The following is a 17,776-nucleotide window of genomic DNA, read 5'->3' as shown; positions in this document are numbered from 1 at the left end:
GAATGTCTGGAGATGCTGTCCTGAGATCATGGAGGGGTGAAGATGGTCTTTCTTCCTCAGTTCTATCCTCAGCTCTGTCCTCAGCTCTCTCTTCTACACTTTTAGTCCAACCACCATCAGTCTTAGTAAATCCCATGCGGTGCAAAGTATGTTGGTTGATGGTGTCAGAGTGAGAAAGCCTAGCTACTGCCTCCCCCTCAAAACTAACTCCAAACCTCCTGAATACCAAAGTGAGGGCCATACCGAAAGGCAGATGTGCCTTAGATCTATTCAGGATTTCTCTCATGACCTCAATCATTAATGCTGGGAGGTTCAGAGGGGTTTGGGTAATCACATGAAACATAATACAGATGTCTCGGCCTGAGAGGAGGTCATGTCTACCACTTCTAGGGAAGAAAAACTTTGTTACCATTTGATGTAGTATCCTCATCTCAATGGAAAGGATCTTGGCCTCTAGTTTGTTTAGGCTTCCCGAGAAGATTCTTCCTAGAATCACATTAATTCCTTCTTCCTTGACTGAGAGTTCCATGTTTGAGAATCCCTCACAGGGTAAATGAAGAATTTCTCCCAAAAGTACAGGATCTAGACAGATTTCTATACTCTTAACAGTGGATCTTACTGTTCCATTGCCATAGCTCAAGTTCAGATAAAATTTCCTAACCAAATCCACATAGGTAATTTCTTTAAGTGAGCAGTAAAATTCCCAATCTTGATCTTTGATTTTTGAACCGATAGAGAACCCCTCTTTTTCAAAAAATCTGAAATCTACGTTTTTCTCGGGTTCTACCTTTCTATCAGATAAGAGAATCTTATTGGGGCTTAATGGAGACCGAGAAGAAGCTGGAGCAGATGCCGAAGCAGGGATTGAAGCTGATGAGGTCTGGGTTGCCTGTCTCTTCCTACGCACGCCTTCTTCCAACTTGCGGACCGACTTCCTTCTTTGTGGGAGCTTCATTTTCGGAGCCATTTGCACTGATGAGACTAACACGGAGCTTGGGAGAGCAAATGTGAGGGTGAGATGAAGAGTTTCTAGTGGAAGGATAGGGATTTTGGAGGAGTGATACCCCGATTTGGAAGAGAAGGGTAAAATCTAGGGCACGCTCAATCCGCTCCAAACAAAGGTGGAGAAGGGGAAGAACTTGATTCTTAAGGGTCGATTTGAGGTGTAAGGGGTGATGGGAGAAGAGTCTTGGGGGAAGGACTTGGGTTTGGAGAAGAAGAAAAGGGCACCTATGGCTTGGAGGGAGGAAGAAGACGGTGGAATGGGTCGGCTCAAAGGATGGGTTTTCAATAAAAAGAAAGAGCCCGTGGGATTTTAGCCAAAAAATTTCAAGTTTGCCCTTGGGTCGACCCTAGGGGTCGACTCATGGCACATTGAAACTCAGAAAAATGATGAGACAATTTTTGAAAAATTCGAAACTTTAGGAGAAGGATATTTGCTCAATGATCAATTATGAGAATGATAATTTTGAGCTTTTAAGCCCAAGAGAAATGGTGAGAATTAAGTTCAAGGAGTTTTTGACATTGATCCCTTGTGATTAGAGAGACATTTAAGCAGATGGATCAAGGATTCTTAGTTCTCTCCTAATTTCACAGAATCTATCTTCACTTAGGGCCTTTGTAAAGATATCGGCTAATTATTTTTCAGTACAAACATAGTCAAGAATTATGTCTTTATTTTGAACATGTTCTCTTATGAAATAATGCCTGATTTCAATATGTTTGGACCTAGAATGCTGAATTGGATTTTTAGTAAGATTTATAGCACTAGTGTTATCACATCTTATGGGAGTTTTATTAAGTTTGATACCAAAATCTTCAAGTTGTTGCTTAATCCACAAGATTTGAGCACAACAACTTCCGGCTGCAATGTATTCGGCCTCGACCGTAGATAGTGCTACCGAGTTTTGTTTCTTGCTAAATCAGGAGATTAGGTTAACTCCAAGAAATTGGCAAGTTTCACTAGTATTTTTTCTATTTAATCTACATCCAGCAAAATCAGCATCTGAATATCCTATTAAATCAATTAATGAGTCCTTAGAGTACCATAATCCTAGAGTTTGAGTACCATTCAAATATCTAAGGATTCTTTTAACAGCATTCAAGTGAGATTCTTTAGGATTATATTGAAATCGAGCATAAAGACAAATACTAAATATAATATCAGGTCTGCTAGCAGTTAAATATAGTAGAGAGCCAATCATACCTCTATAAAATTTTAAGTCTACACTTTTACCTTCTTCATCCTTGTCAAGCTTACATGAAAGGCTTATGGGTGTGCCAATTGCTTTGGAGTTCTCCATTCTAAATCTTTTGAGTAATTCCCTTGTGTATTTGCTTTGGATGATGGAGATTCCTTCCTTTGTTTGTTTGATTTGGAGTCCGAGGAAGAAAGTAAGTTCTCCCATCATGCTCATCTCGAACTCCCCTTGCATGAGCCTTGCAAAATCTTGACAAAGAGATTCATTAGTAGACCCAAAGATAATATCATCAACATATATTTGTATAACTAATATATCATCTTGATTTCTTTTAATGAAAAGGGTTGTGTCTATATTGCCTCTTGAAAAACTATTATTAAGTAAAAATTTGCTTAGCCTTTCATACCAAGCCCTGGGTGCTTGTTTCAAACCATATAGAGCTTTATTTAATTTAAAAACATGATTAGGAAAAGCATGATTTTCAAAACCTGGAGGTTATTCTACATAGACTTCTTCAGCAATATGTACATTCAAAAAGGTACTTTTGACATCCATTTAGAATAATTTAAATTTCATAAAGCAAGTATATGCAAGTATAAGTCTAATTGCCTCTAGTCTAGCAACAGGTGCAAAGGTCTCATCAAAATCAATTCCTTCTTCTTGATTATAACCTTTAGCAACCAATCTTGCTTTATTTCTTATTACATTTCCATGTTCATCTAATTTATTCCTAAAAACTCATTTTGTGCCAATTATTGAATAATTTTTAGGTCTTGATACTAAAGTCCATACATTATTTCTTTCAAATTGATTAAGTTCCTCTTGCATTGCATTAATCCAATTATAATCTTTTTCAACTTCTTCAATAGTTTTAGGTTCAAGATAAGAGACAAAAGCAAAATGATTGAATGCATCTTTAAGTGAAGAACGAGTTCTTACCACATACATAGGATCACCAATAATTAGCTCCTTAGGGTGATTGTGAACATACCTCCATTCTTTGGGTAGGTCATTTGTACCTTGAGGTTGTTCTTGTTGTTCTTCACCTCCCTCATCCTGTTTGTCTTCATGTTCCTCATCATCTTGAATTGTTGAATCTTTCAGAGTGATCTCTTTCATTCCTTCTATAAGAGGATCTGCATCATCAACACCTTCATTCTTCCTTGAAGGAAGATCATTAGTTTTATCAAAGACAACATGTATTGACTCCTCTACTACTAAAGTTCTTTTGTTAAAAGTCCTAAAAGCTTTACTAGAGGAGGAGTAACCAAGAAAAATTACTTCATCAGATTTTGCATCAAATTTTTCAAGTCTTTCTTTACCATTGTTTAATACAAAACATCGGCAACCAAAAATATAAAAATATGCAATATTAGATTTTCTTCCTTTCCAAACCTCATAGGGGGTTTTCTTTAAAATTTATCTAATTAAAGCATAATTTAATATGTAACATGCTGTGTTAATAGCTTCCGCCCAAAAGTATCTTGGAAGGTTGCTTTCACATAGCATGGTACGGGCCATTTCTTCTAGGATTCTATTTTTTCTTTCTACTACACCATTTTGTTGGGGTGTCTTAGGTGTAGAAAAATTATGACCTATTCCTTTTTCATCACAAAATTTTTTAAAGTCTTGATTTTCAAATTCGGTTCCATGATCACTTCGAATATTTTGAATTAAAAATCCTTTCTCATTTGTGACTTTTCGAAAAAATTTAGAGAAAACTTGAAAAGTTTCATCCTTGTGTGCCAAAAAGAAAATCCATGTAAAACGAGAGAAATCATCAATAATTACAAAACCATATCGTTTTCCTCCTAAACTAGTAGTTCTAATAGGTCCAAATAAATTCATGTGCAATAGCTCTAAAGGTCTAGAGGTTGAAATAATATTTTTAGATTTAAATGAAACTCTTGTTTGTTTACCTAGTTGGCATGCATCACAGATTCTATCCTTTTCAAAGTTCAATTTTGGCAAACCAAGAATCAATTCCTTCTTAATGAGTTTTAAAAGTGAATGCATGCTAATATGTGCAAGCCTACGATGCCAAAGCCAACTAGTCTCATTAATCTTGGCATTCAAGGATACTAGGCATTGCATGTTTATCTTGGATAGATCATTCAAATTTACCATATAAACATTACCATGTCTATGTCCAACAAATTTAATGCCTTCATTAATAGGACTAGTTACAATGCAAACAGAAGATTCAAAAATAACTTTATATCCTTTATCACAGAATTGACTAATGCTTAGTAAATTATACTTTAAACCATCTACTAACAAAATATTTTTAATGTACTTGGAGGGAGTGATACCAATGTTACCTATACCGATGATCTTTCCTTTACTATTGTCTTCAAAGATGACCATCCCTCCATTCTTAGCATCAAGTGTGATGAATTGGGATTCATCACCAGTCATGTGTCTCGAGCATCCGCTATCAAAATATCATTTCCTGTTTTCTCCTTGGGATGCTAGACACACCTGCAGGCAAAAGTCAAGTTTTTATTTTAGGTACCCAAGCTTTCTTGGGTCCTTTTTGGTTAGTCATAATGGTTCCTTTTGGAACTCATATTTTCTTTACATTTGAGTTTACAGATTTGTTAGAGAAGCAAGTGTATGACTTGTGTCCTACTCTACCACATTTGAAGCAAGTAATATTAGAAAACTTGTTACTTGAAGAGTTTACATAGATATTTTTCAGATACTTTTGTTTCTTCAAGGGGTTATAGCCAAGTCCAGCCTTATCATACACGGCCTTTTGATTTTCAAGAATCATATTAAGTTTATTAGAACTCAAGGTGAATTTTTCAACTATTGATTTTAGCTTGGCAATTTCATTCTTTAAATTTTGATTTTCTTGAAACAGGGTAGATTTTTCAATTGAAATGCTTTCATTTTATTTCAGTAAAGATTGATTTTTTGATTTAGATCTTTGTTCTTTATCCCTAGTTTCTTTAGTTCATCAATTAAATCATAAAAAGCTTCATGAAGTTCTTCAAATGTAAAGTCACTGGGAGTTTCAGAATTTACCTCATTTTTATGTGCCATAAGGCACAAGTTGGCTTGTTCAGTTGAGTCTTCCTCTTCGGAGCTTGAGTCATCACTCCCACTCCAAGTGACCATCATGGCCTTCTTCTTGTACTTCTTGGGACCCTTCTTCAGTTGTGGACATTCGGACTTGAAGTGTCCTGGTTTCTTGCATTCATAGCAGATAAGGGGTTGGTCTTTATCTTTTTTTTTGCTCTGTTCCTCTTTTGTGAGTGGCCTCTTCCTCATTCCTTGTTTCCTTTTTCTCAAAAACTTCCTGAACCTTCTGGTAATGAGTGCCATCTCTTCATCCTGCTCTTCATTTTCGGTGTCATCAGTTTCTTCATCTGGTTGAGCTGTGGATTTGAGGACAATTGTTCTTTTCTTTTTGACTTCTTCCTCTTGATGTTGTTTCATGCTCAGTTCATGTGTCATCAATGATCCAAGAAGCTCTTCCAAAAATAGGATGTTCAGATCTTTAGCTTCTTGGATAGCGGTCACTTTGACTTCCCAAGTTCTTGGTAAGGACCTGAGAATCTTTTTCACAAGCTCACTGTTAGAATATGACTTACCAAGACTCTTTAAACCATTTATAATATCAGTAAAATATGTAAATATTTCAGTTATAGACTCATCATGCTCCATTTTAAACAGTTCATATCTATGCACGAGCATGTTAATTTTGGACTCCTTTACTTGATTAGTTCCTTCATGGGTTACTTCTAATCTATCCCATATTTCTTTAACAGACAAGCAAGTTGAAATGTGATTAAATTCATTAGCATCAAGAGCACAATATAGAACATTCATAGCTTTAGCATTTAGTTGGGCCATTTTCTTATCAACCTCATCCCACTCTTTTTTGGGTTTGGGTGATTCCACACCATCAATAATTTTAGTGGGTGTGTGAGGGCCGTTTACTATGATACTCCACATATCATAGTCGAGTGCTTGAATGAAGATTTTTATCCGAGCTTTCCAATAGGTATAGTTGGACCCATTGAAAAGTGGAGGTCGGTTAGTGGACTGCCCCTCGGCTAGAGAAGTGCCAACTTGAGTTGTCATAGATCTTTAGCTCTTTGATTGGTTAGATCAAAGTAGGGCTAGAGCACCGGGCTCTGATACCACTTGTTGCCCAGCTATGCAACCCAAGAGGGGAGGTGAATTGGGTTTAAAAATTTTAAACTTAACTTATACCTTATGAAAATTGTTTAACAATAGCTAGATAAATAAGGAGAGTATAGTTGATTCAAGACTAATGGTTAAATACAAGAAGGCAAGAGAATAAATAAGTTCTAAAGAAGAGCAATTAGGCACAACACAAATAAGAGGATTTATAGTGGTTCGGTGCCAACCTTGCACCTACATCCACTCCCCAAGCTCCTACTTGGGAATTCCAATCCACTAACTTGTATTCAACTTGAATACACTCATCGGAACCTCCGACTCTAGCTATCCCAAGCTAGTCCACTTATTTTTCGAGTACAAGCCAACTCAATACACTCTGATTCAAGGTTCGGATCAACCTTCCCTTATTTTGGAACCCTTCCAAAATAAAAACAATAACTCAAACAGAGTATTACAATCAATAGCACAGAAAATATAAAAGAAGCTCCTTTAATGAGCGAATGAGGCTTTAAATACACTTTACTCAAAGAGAAGAAGGCTCTTTTCGATTTTCTCAAGATGGTTGGAGACTTGAATGAGTACTTGAGGAGTTGGTGAGCTTGAATTAAAAGCTTCTTGAATGCTTTGAGTGAGCTCTTGCTTAGGGATGAAAGATATGCTTGAAATCCTCTTTTCAAAAATCTCTCTTCTTATTGATTCCCACCTTTTTGTCCCTTTTATAGCTTTAAGGAATGGTGGAGAGCAATCTGGACTGAAATAAAACCGTTAGACAACATTAAATGAGCATTAAATTTACTTAAAATGGGTTAAAAACTAGCCGTTGCGAAATTTTTCCGTCACAGAGGTCGACTCATGGGTCGACTCATGCTCATGGGTCGACTCATGGGGTCGACCTCTGTGAAAAATAGTAGAAAATAATGGTTCTATAATTTTGACCTAAAAACAGCAGAGGTCGACTCATGGGTCGACTCATGCCTGGGGGTCGACCCCTGGGGTCGACTCACAGACTGTGCCAGCTAGAAAATTCTGCGTGCCAATCAACCCTTTGTGCCATGAGTCAACTCATTGGGTCGACTCAAATTTTCAATCATGAATATCTTTCAAAATACATGTCCAAAAACTATAAAATTTTCACCAATGGATCACAAATCTTTTGTTCTAGCACTTGATGCTTTCAAATCAGGATTTGATAAAATTATGATTTTGCCCCTGAAATGCAACAAGTCTTTTTCAAGCAAAAATTATTAATAACCCCTCCAAATGCTTTGTAATCATCAAAATTAATCCAAGGAGCAACAAGTTTAAATATTTGGTCACCAAAGAGTACACCATCGTCACTAAAAGATTTTATAATGAGTCTCTTATGAAGTTATATGATGCAATAACTTAGATTGCATGATAAAAATATTTTATCATTGAATATTTTATTATTTTATAATGAGTGATATTTTATCATAAATTATTGAATTTGGTGACGAATAAAGTTTGGCACTAAAATATTATTTTTTATATTTATAAGATGATAATTTTTTTTTATCATAGAATATTATAGTGATTTGTGATGAGTTGAAGTACATCACTAAATATTGAATTTAGTAACAAAAAAAAATTATCATATACATACTATATTTGTGAGGAACATATGGTGACAATAAATTTTTGTCATTCAATATTATAATAATTTCATGATGCATCAAATTTCATCATAAATTATTGAATTTTTAGAATTAAAATGCATCATAAAAAATATTATATTTAATTATTAAAAAATAATGATAAAAAAATCAATCACCAAAATATTAATAAAATTTTTGATGAATTAAATTTTATTAATTTTAATACCGACTCAAAGGCTCATGAACTTAAATAAATATATTTATTTTTAATACTTTATGCCTTTTATGTTTTATTCTAACCATATTGTTTTAATTATAATCATAGTTCAAATCCAAACTCGAGTATGACTTAGTTGATATGCGAGTCAAGTCAAGTTGTGTTGATTTCGAGTACTTATTTTTTTTGATTACATGTAGTCAAGCTTACATGGTGAGGCTCAATCAATCTCAAATCAAATTTTGAGCTTGAATATTTTGAATTGAGTTGAGCTCAAGTCTCTGACTATTTACTTGACTTGATTGCAATTCTAATTGAAGGACCGCAGAATAATATACACTTTTGGATGTTTGAAAACTTAAAATTATCTCATTTTTTTATATAAAAATTAATTTTGCATCTTTATTGGGTAATCTTTTGGTCCAGACATTTGGATTCAATTTAAAGACCAAATTAGTTTTTGATTTATAAGTTTTGGCTTGAACTAATTTAAAGATTGAATTGGTTCATCTACTCAATTCCTTCATCAAATAAGAACAAGATTAATAATAATGCAACTTAAATATCAGTAGGATCACCAAATTTGATGTTAACTACTTTGGCTACCAAATACCCGATTTGATTAGTTTAAACCTGAGGATAGGCATGTGTTCTTGATAAAGTACCTCAAATCGAGTGTAGGTAATAGGGTGCCTCAACTCAAATCCACTTTGATATAACCTTAATCTAAATCCCCCCTTCCAAGGTCACAATTATTTTAGAATATTTGCATGATAAGTACCTTACCTGTTTCGACCCATCTTATCTACCTAGCTTGATCCACCCTACACCATTTACTTCACCTAGCCAAGTTGCATCTGATCAAATATTAGGTTGGGTTTAGATCCAATATTAGGACTTGATCAAAGAACCAAGTCAAGTCGAGATCACTCATGACCTGATCTGACCCAACCCATTTGCACCCCTAATAGAAATTGATGCTAGATATTTATTGATGCTATTATCTTTGTCATGAATAGTAATTATAGAATAAGTTCTAATTTTTAGTGACCCTAGATATTCTGTCATAAAATTTATGAATAATTAACGATGCTAAATTTTATCATAATGTAGCAAGTATCATCACTAAAAAATTCCCTTCATATAATGAAAATTGGTGCCAGATATTTGATGATGATGTTCTTTTTGTCATAAGAAGCCATTACAATACATTCTAATTCTTTTGAAAATGAAACGAGATAAGTGACCCAAAATTTAAGTCACCAAAAATATAGATGTTTAGTGACCCAGGGTATTTAGTGACACATTTATAAATTATTAATGATGCTAAATTTTATCATGATATAGTAAATAGTATTACCAAATAATTTCCTTCATATGGTGAAAATTAGCATCAGATATTTAGTGATGCTATTACTATTATCACGAAAAGTATTTACAAATAAGTTCTAACTTTGGAAAATAAAACAAGCATATGTGACGTGAACTTTAAATCACCAAAAATATAGATATTTAGTAACTTAAGATATTTTATTATAAACTTTATGAATTATTCATGACATAAAATTTTGTCATGATATAATAAATAGTGTCACAAGTAAATTCCCTCTATATAGTCATAATTAGTGGCAAATATTTGATGATGCTAGTATTTTTATCACGAGAAATAGATGTAGATAAGTTCTAACTTTTCAAAACAAATCAAATAAGATGATGTAAAATTTAAGTCACTAAAAATATACATGGTTAGTGACCTAAGATATTTCGTCACGAAATGTACTAATTATTATTGATGCCAAATTTTATCACAATATAGTAAATATCGTTACAAAAAAATTCCTCCATATGATGGGAATTAGTGCCAAATATTTGGTGGTGCTATTAGTTTTGTCAAAAAAAATGGTTATAGATAACTTCTAATATTTGAAAATAAAATAAAATAGGTGATATAAAATTCAAGTCATTAAAAATATACATGTTTAGTGATCCAAGATATTTTATCATGAAATATAAAAATTGTTAATGATGATGATGTTTGTCATGAATAGTCAATAGCATCATAAAATAAAATTTCTTTCATAAGATGAGAATTGGTGCCAAATATTTTGTGACGCTATTACTTTTATCACAAGAAGTATTTATAGATAAATTCTAACTTTTAAAAATATAATAAAAAAGTTGATATAAAATTCAAGTCACCAAAAATATAGATGTTTAGTGACCTCAGAAATTTCATCAAGAAATATACTAATTATTAATGATGCTAAAGTTTGTCATGATATAGTAAATATCTTCATAAATAAAATTTTCTCCATATGGTGGAAATTGGTGTCAGATATTTGATGACACTATTATTTTTATCACGAGAAGCAATTATAGATAACTTCTCACTTTTGAAAAAGAAAACAAAAAAGATGATGTAAAATTCTAGTCACTGATAATATAAATATTTAGTGATGTAAGATATTTCATCATAAAATTTATGAATTATTAGTGTCATTAAATTTTATCATAATATAGTAATTATTGTCATAAAAAAATTTCCTCCATATGATGAGAATTGGTGCCAGATAATTAATGACATAATTTTATGACAAAAATATTTTTTATCACAAAAGAATTTGCTAAGTTTAGTAGCATGATGAATGCTAATTTTTGTCACCAAATGTATACTTTTGTTGATAAAAGTTATTTTGTCATCAAAATTTTTATCATTGATAGACTCTTTTTTGTAGTGAGTCTATTATTATCTAATAAACTAATATTCAACCGCAAAATCTCTAACTTCGCTAGCATTGACCCTCAAGCTTAAATCTTTTATCAGTCCTAACCTTATTCATCTACAAAAAAATAAAAAATAAAAGGGTATGAGCTACATCAGCTCAGTAAGTAGAATCTATACTTTCTTATCAGATCAAAAATAAATTTTTTCATAATAATATAATATTAAAAAATAATAAATAATATAAAATAAAATAATTTATAAGATATATAATAAAATAAGTTATAAACCAGTCATGCATGCATAAATCATAAAATTTTATCAATATGATTCGTAAATTATTCTTGTCAGTTATTCACATCATATTTCAAAATATTACTCACAAATATTTATGCTAAGGTCACTTTATATCCACGACAAGGTCATATTTTTTAATCGATAAAATTTTTATTTTATATGCTAACTTTATACTCATTGACGGGGTCATATTTCTTATGGATGCTAGCTCTGAGTATCGATCTTTCTAATTTTAGAGATTTATGTATAACTATTTGAGAGTCTTTAAAATTTATATATCTTTTTCTTAAAACATACATATACATAGATAAAAAATAATAAAATTAACTCATGCTTCATAAACAAGCTATTTTCATAATATATATTCATGAAATCAATATTCATAATAAAATATATCTTTTCATATTTCATATGTCAATTCTTATTTTATAAAAAATATGATTTCATCAATAATAAATTATTTACATAAAAAATATGATAATTTAAAAATAAATAAGAAATATAAGATCCACTTACCTCGATCATTCTAGATCTCTAGACTTCATTAGATGAATCAGTTAATCCTATTTAAAATATTAAATCATAATCAATTTTTATTTGATAAACTAAATAAAATTAAATAATAATAAAAGAAGATGGTTGACTAGGTGATTAGTTCGATAGACCATTCATGCATCGAAAAAATTCGAGATCATCTTTTTGGGATCAACTCAAGTCCCTATAGTAGGAAGATGGGACTCTATCCTAAAGTGCATGTCTTTCTAGAGAGAGAAAATGAAGAGAGAGTCTATATATCGATCAAAAGAAGAAATCATGATTGAGATCATCAGGGATCATATCATGATGACTCAATAAGGATTAACAATGACTAGATCTATAAATATCTAGCAAGGATCGGACTGGGATCGATAAACTATGTGGATATTAAAGTGATTCCAGATCTCTTTGAAAAAATCATCTCAAGTTCATACTCAGATCTGTGATCAGATAAAGAAAGAAAAAGAAAGATAGAGAGAGAAATCCTAGAGAGAGGAGAGAGAAACAAGAGAGAAAACTCTTCTCTCTTTTTTTTTCTTTTTCTTTTCTTCTCTTTTTCTTTTCTTCTTTCCTTCTTTCTTTGGCCAAATAGGGGACGGAAGGGGGTGGTGGTCTTTGGCTGCTGGTGGCCAAAGACCAATGATGGGTGGTGATACAGGTGGCTAGCAGTGAGTGGGAGTGGTGGTGGCCGGTGGCAAGTGGCAAGTGGCCAGCCAGCAAAAGAAATAAGAAACTTCAGAAAAATAGTGAACCATCCTTTTTCTTTGGTTTTTTCAAACGTCGGCCAATTGTTGGTGAGCAAAATCTTTGGAGAAGATAGTAAATGGGCTGGCTGTCACGATTCGAGGGTGTGGCACCAAGTGCGACAGAGCCGATAGCCAAAAAAGAGAAGAAATAAGGCTCAGCCAAATAGAAGAAAATAGGGCATCTACTTTTGGTGGCTTTTCCAGTGAATTTGATGATCGATGGCCATGCATGAGAAGAAAGGGAAGAAAGAGAGGAAGAGGGGATGGGCTTATCTTGGGCTCCGATTAGGTCCCTGTCAAAGATTTTAGGTGGACATGGTGAGGGTATCCACAGCTTCAATAGGAGAAAAGAGAGAAAAAGAAGAAGAAGGAAGGCTGATGCTTGTCGTGGTTTGCTTAGGAGGGGGAGGGAGAATTTTATAGAGGACTCCCAAAGATTTTTGGTAGCCCTTGGGAGTTCGATTCTTAGCCAAATATCAGAGAGAAGAAAACTCCCATTGGGAGTCTTCATCTTCGGCTTTTCTTTGATTTTTTTTGTTTGCTTTAAGATCTATGTGGAAAAAATCAAATTCTTACATTCTCTCTCTCTTAAAATAATTTTATCCTCCAAATTAGCTTACTTGAGACTCAAACTTTGAAAGTGCACATCCATCATGTCATCCTTATGCTCCCAAAACTTGATCCTTTTATTTTACATTATATATCAAATTCTCTTATTCTCTTTTAAAAGAATATTAGCCTCTCGACTTTTGATTAACATATCATAATTGCTCTTCCTTAAAATTCATTGCTTTGATTTATTTTACTTGAAAAGCACTATTGGCCCAATCTATCCTTAATAGAAAGCTTGAGTATCAACAACCTTCTTTTTTCTCTTAGCATCATCCATGTTTAACAATTAGGCTTTTATTTTAGAAAAACCTCAAGCTTCTACAACCATATAGAGTAAAGATATCAAAGTTAGAAGAAGGAGGTTTATGCCACAACATTCCAAGTATGAGCCTAACCAAAGAATCATCAATCTATTAACTTTAACTTGAAATATCCATGGTTCTTTTTGACATTGTCTGTAATAGAATAATCTATCAGCAAAAATTTCACTGCTATGTCCAGATTAGATAAGAATCAGTAGCATTGTCCTTTCATTGTCAATAAAATCTTTTCTTATTTGGAAACTAATGTCTTCCATCATAATATATTTTGAATCAAAGAACTAATGTTTCTAATCAGTTTAAATAACTACACTTTCACTGCATACTCTGATATAAATTTATAGAATTTTATAGCTTTATCAAATGAATTCTAACAAAAATATCATTTTATATTAGAATCTAAGAAAGATCTAACCTTTCAAGTTTTTAAATAAAACTAAAGCACAACTCTGAGTTTTTTTGTCCTTATATGTCTCGAGCATATTACATCAAGATTAAACTTGGATAACTTTTCATGTTTGAAGCTCTTACATAATCCTTGCCTCTTATCTAGAATTTGATAAATTTAGAATTACTCCGAAATGAGTTAATCCTAGATTCACCTGACAATCAGTTTGATAATTCCAACCAATTTTTTTAAAAAGGATTAACTCCAACTCTAATAAATCATAAGATCTCAGGTCAACATTTCTAAGAGTAGAATCAACTCAATTATTTCTCATAGAGCTTCTATTACCATAATCCTTAACATTAGACAATAAATCTACCTGAAATCTCATCCCTCAAATGTCAAGCTCATATAAGTCTCCCAAAATCAATTCCTTCATTAAATTCAACAACAATAGCCAAATAATCTAGATTAGCTTAAAAACCTAAACTTTGACTTTAAATTTAACACTCAACTATCTTCAATAGAGTTAAGGAAGATCAAGTATTCTAATCTGAAGATGATAATATAAATTATTAAAAATTTCATCAAAATGTATATCTCATACTCTCACAATAAAATCTAATCCACCAATAGAAGCAAATATATATTTTTCATCTACATGCGAGTTTTATACATGATCATCTTATAGGTTCAATGTTCGAAAAATATTCATCTCTTGTAGAATAAAATTCTTTTTTTTTTAAGATCATATTTGAAACAAACTTCCTTCTAATAGACACAAAATTGTAATGATTAAATATTTAACATCAAAATTTAAAAAGTCATCATGATTTTCATCTATATCAAGTTTAGAATTTCAATCATCTAAATAATAATTAAACAAGTCAACATAACATATCAATATATCCTACTTTATCCCAGGATCAACATCTCTCATACTTAGATCAAATCCTACTTATTGAAATCTAAGATGTTACTCGTCAGTTCTATTATGCACATCGTATGCCATTTATGCAGAAATTCCATTACAATATCGATTGATCCGAAATCCAATCTTTGAATTTTTTCTACATTGTCTATTATATCCCTAATGGTCATTACCTTATACTCAAATATCATTTAAATCACAGTTCTTAGTAATCATAATCTAAGCTCTGATATCATAAAATATTATGTCCTAAATTCAAGATATAATACGGTCATACTATCAAGGGATACTATCCTTAATAATATAAAATCTATCAATATAATTAACTAAAATTTTTCATAAATAAAATATAGTAAAAGTTTTAATTTTATTATTCAATAAGTAAATAATCAAGACTGGTTCAGAGTGACTAAATTCAAAATCAAATATCAAATCCATGTCTCAACATTCATCACTAGTTGACTACAAGTCCATTGTTATCCAATAAACTAAGATTTAACTATAAAATCTTCAAATTCACTAGTGTAGACCTTCAAGCTTAGATCTTTCATTGGTTCCAACCTTATTTCTCTATAAAAAAATAAATAAAAAGGTATAAGCAACACTAGCTCAATAAATAGAGCCTATACTTCTTACCGAATCAAGCATAAGTTTTTTCATGGTAACACAATATTAAGAAAATAATAGATAATATAAAATAAAATATTTTATAAGATATATAATAAAATAAGTCATAAACTAGTCATGCATATATAAATTATGAAATTTCATAAACATGATTCATAAATCATTTTTATCAGGTATTCATGTCATGTTTCAAAATATTACTTATAGATATTCATACTAAGATCACTTTATACTTGTGACAAGGCTATATTTCTTAATCAATAGAATTCTTATTTCGTATACTAACTTTATACCCATTGGTGGGATCATGTTTCTTATAGATGCTAGCTCTAGATGTTGATATTTTCAATTTTATGAATTTATTTATAGCTATCTGAGAGCCTTTAAAATTTTTATATTTTTATCTTAAAACATACATGCACATAGATGAAAAAAATAAAATTCATGCTTCATAAATATTTTATTTTCATAAATTATATTCATGAAATCAATGGTCATAATAAAATATATTTTTTTCATATCTCATATGTCGATCTTTATTTTATAAAAAATATAATTTTATTAGTAATAAATTATTTATATAAAAAATATGATAATTTAAAAATAAATAAAAAGTATGAGATCTACTTATCTTGATCATTCTAGATCTTTAGATTTCGTTAGATAAATCAGATAATCTTATTTAAAATATTAAATCATAATCAATTTTTATTCAATAAACTCAATAAAATTAAATAATAATAAATTAAAGAAGACAGTTGACTAGGTGATTGATTCGATAGACCATCCAAACATCAAAGTGATTCGAGATCATCTTTTCAAGGTCAACTCAAGTCCTTATAGCAGGAAGATGGGACTCTATCCTAAGATGTATATCTTTCTAGAGAGATAAAATAGAGAGTTTTTGTATCCATCAAAAAAAAATTATGATTGAAATCATCAGAGATGATGTCATGGTGACTCAATAGAGATTAACAATGACCAAATCTATAAATATCTAGCAAGAGCTGGACTAGAATGATAAACTATACAGATATCAAAATGATTTTGGATCTTTTTGAAAAGATCATCTCAAGTTCATACTGAGGACTGTGATCAGATAGAAAGAGAAAAAGAGAGAAGTAGAGAGAGAAACCCTAAAGAGAGGAGAGAGATGAGAGAGGGAAATCTTTTCTCTTTTTTTTTTCTTTTCTTCTCTTCATCTTTTCTTCTTTCTTTCTTTGGCCAAACAAGGGATGGAAGGGGGTGGTGGTCTTTAGCATTTGGTGGTCGAAGATCGATAATTGATGGTGTTGCCCAGATATGGAGCCCAAGAGGAGAGGTGAATTGGATCTTTTTTAAATTTGTGTGATTAGTGAACTCAAGTAATGTGCTATATTTGTTGAGTGGAGTAAATAGATTAGCTAAGAGAATGAAATCAAACTCAAATAATAAGTAAGCAAATATAAAGTACAAAAAATAAATAAAAAGATGTAAGCACAACAAATACAAGAGATTTATAGTAATTCGGTGCTAACCTTATACCTACATCCACTCCCTAAGTCCTTACTTAAAAATTTAATCCACTAAAAAAATTACAAGATACAACTCATCGGATAACACCGACCCTTGCTATCCAAGCAAGAACACTTATTTTTCAGATATAAGCCAACCCACTAACACTCCGATTTCAGATTCGGATCAACCTATCCGAGTTTTGAAATCGTCCAAAATTCAAAACCCAATATACAACAGCCCCTTTAATGAGCACAATAAAAGTAATGAAAATTCAATACTAAAGGAGAATAAGCCTTTGCTGAGCACCCTCAAATGATTGGTACACTTGAATGCAACTGGAGAGTGGTTGGTGAGCTGATTGATTGCTTCTTTTCTCTCTTTTTAGGAATTTATTTCACTTTCACGAATGTGAGCTTGAATGTATGAATCTTGATTGATTTTTTACCTCTAGAGAGCATTAATAGCCTCCATTTGGACTTGAAAGTGTCTTAGTATTGGTAAAGAGCCGTTGGAGAGTGTTTAATATGCATTAAATACATCAAAAATGGGTTGAAAACTAGCCGTTATGAGGTTCACCCAGAATGGAACATCTCATGGGTCGTCCCACTACGACTGGGAAGTCCCATGGGTCACCTCATTTGGTCAGTCTAAAAAATAGACTCTCTGTTTTGGTCTCAGGGGTCATCCCACTGTGTGCCACAAACCAAAAACAGAGCATGCCGACTATCTAATGGAAGGAGATGATCCAGTTGGGTCGTCTCATTTTGTTCCAACCTAATTTTTCATACATTTAAGATCTAAAATTTATCAAAATACTGTCAAATACTCATAAATGAATTTAAATTAATTTGACACTTTCAAAAGACTTCAACTTGCAGAAACATCAACTTTGGTGTATTTGATGGAGCTT

This window comes from Elaeis guineensis, chromosome 4 (assembly GCF_000442705.2).
Source record: "Elaeis guineensis isolate ETL-2024a chromosome 4, EG11, whole genome shotgun sequence".
Lineage (NCBI taxonomy): Eukaryota > Viridiplantae > Streptophyta > Magnoliopsida > Arecales > Arecaceae > Elaeis > Elaeis guineensis.
This window is presented reverse-complemented; position numbering follows the sequence as displayed.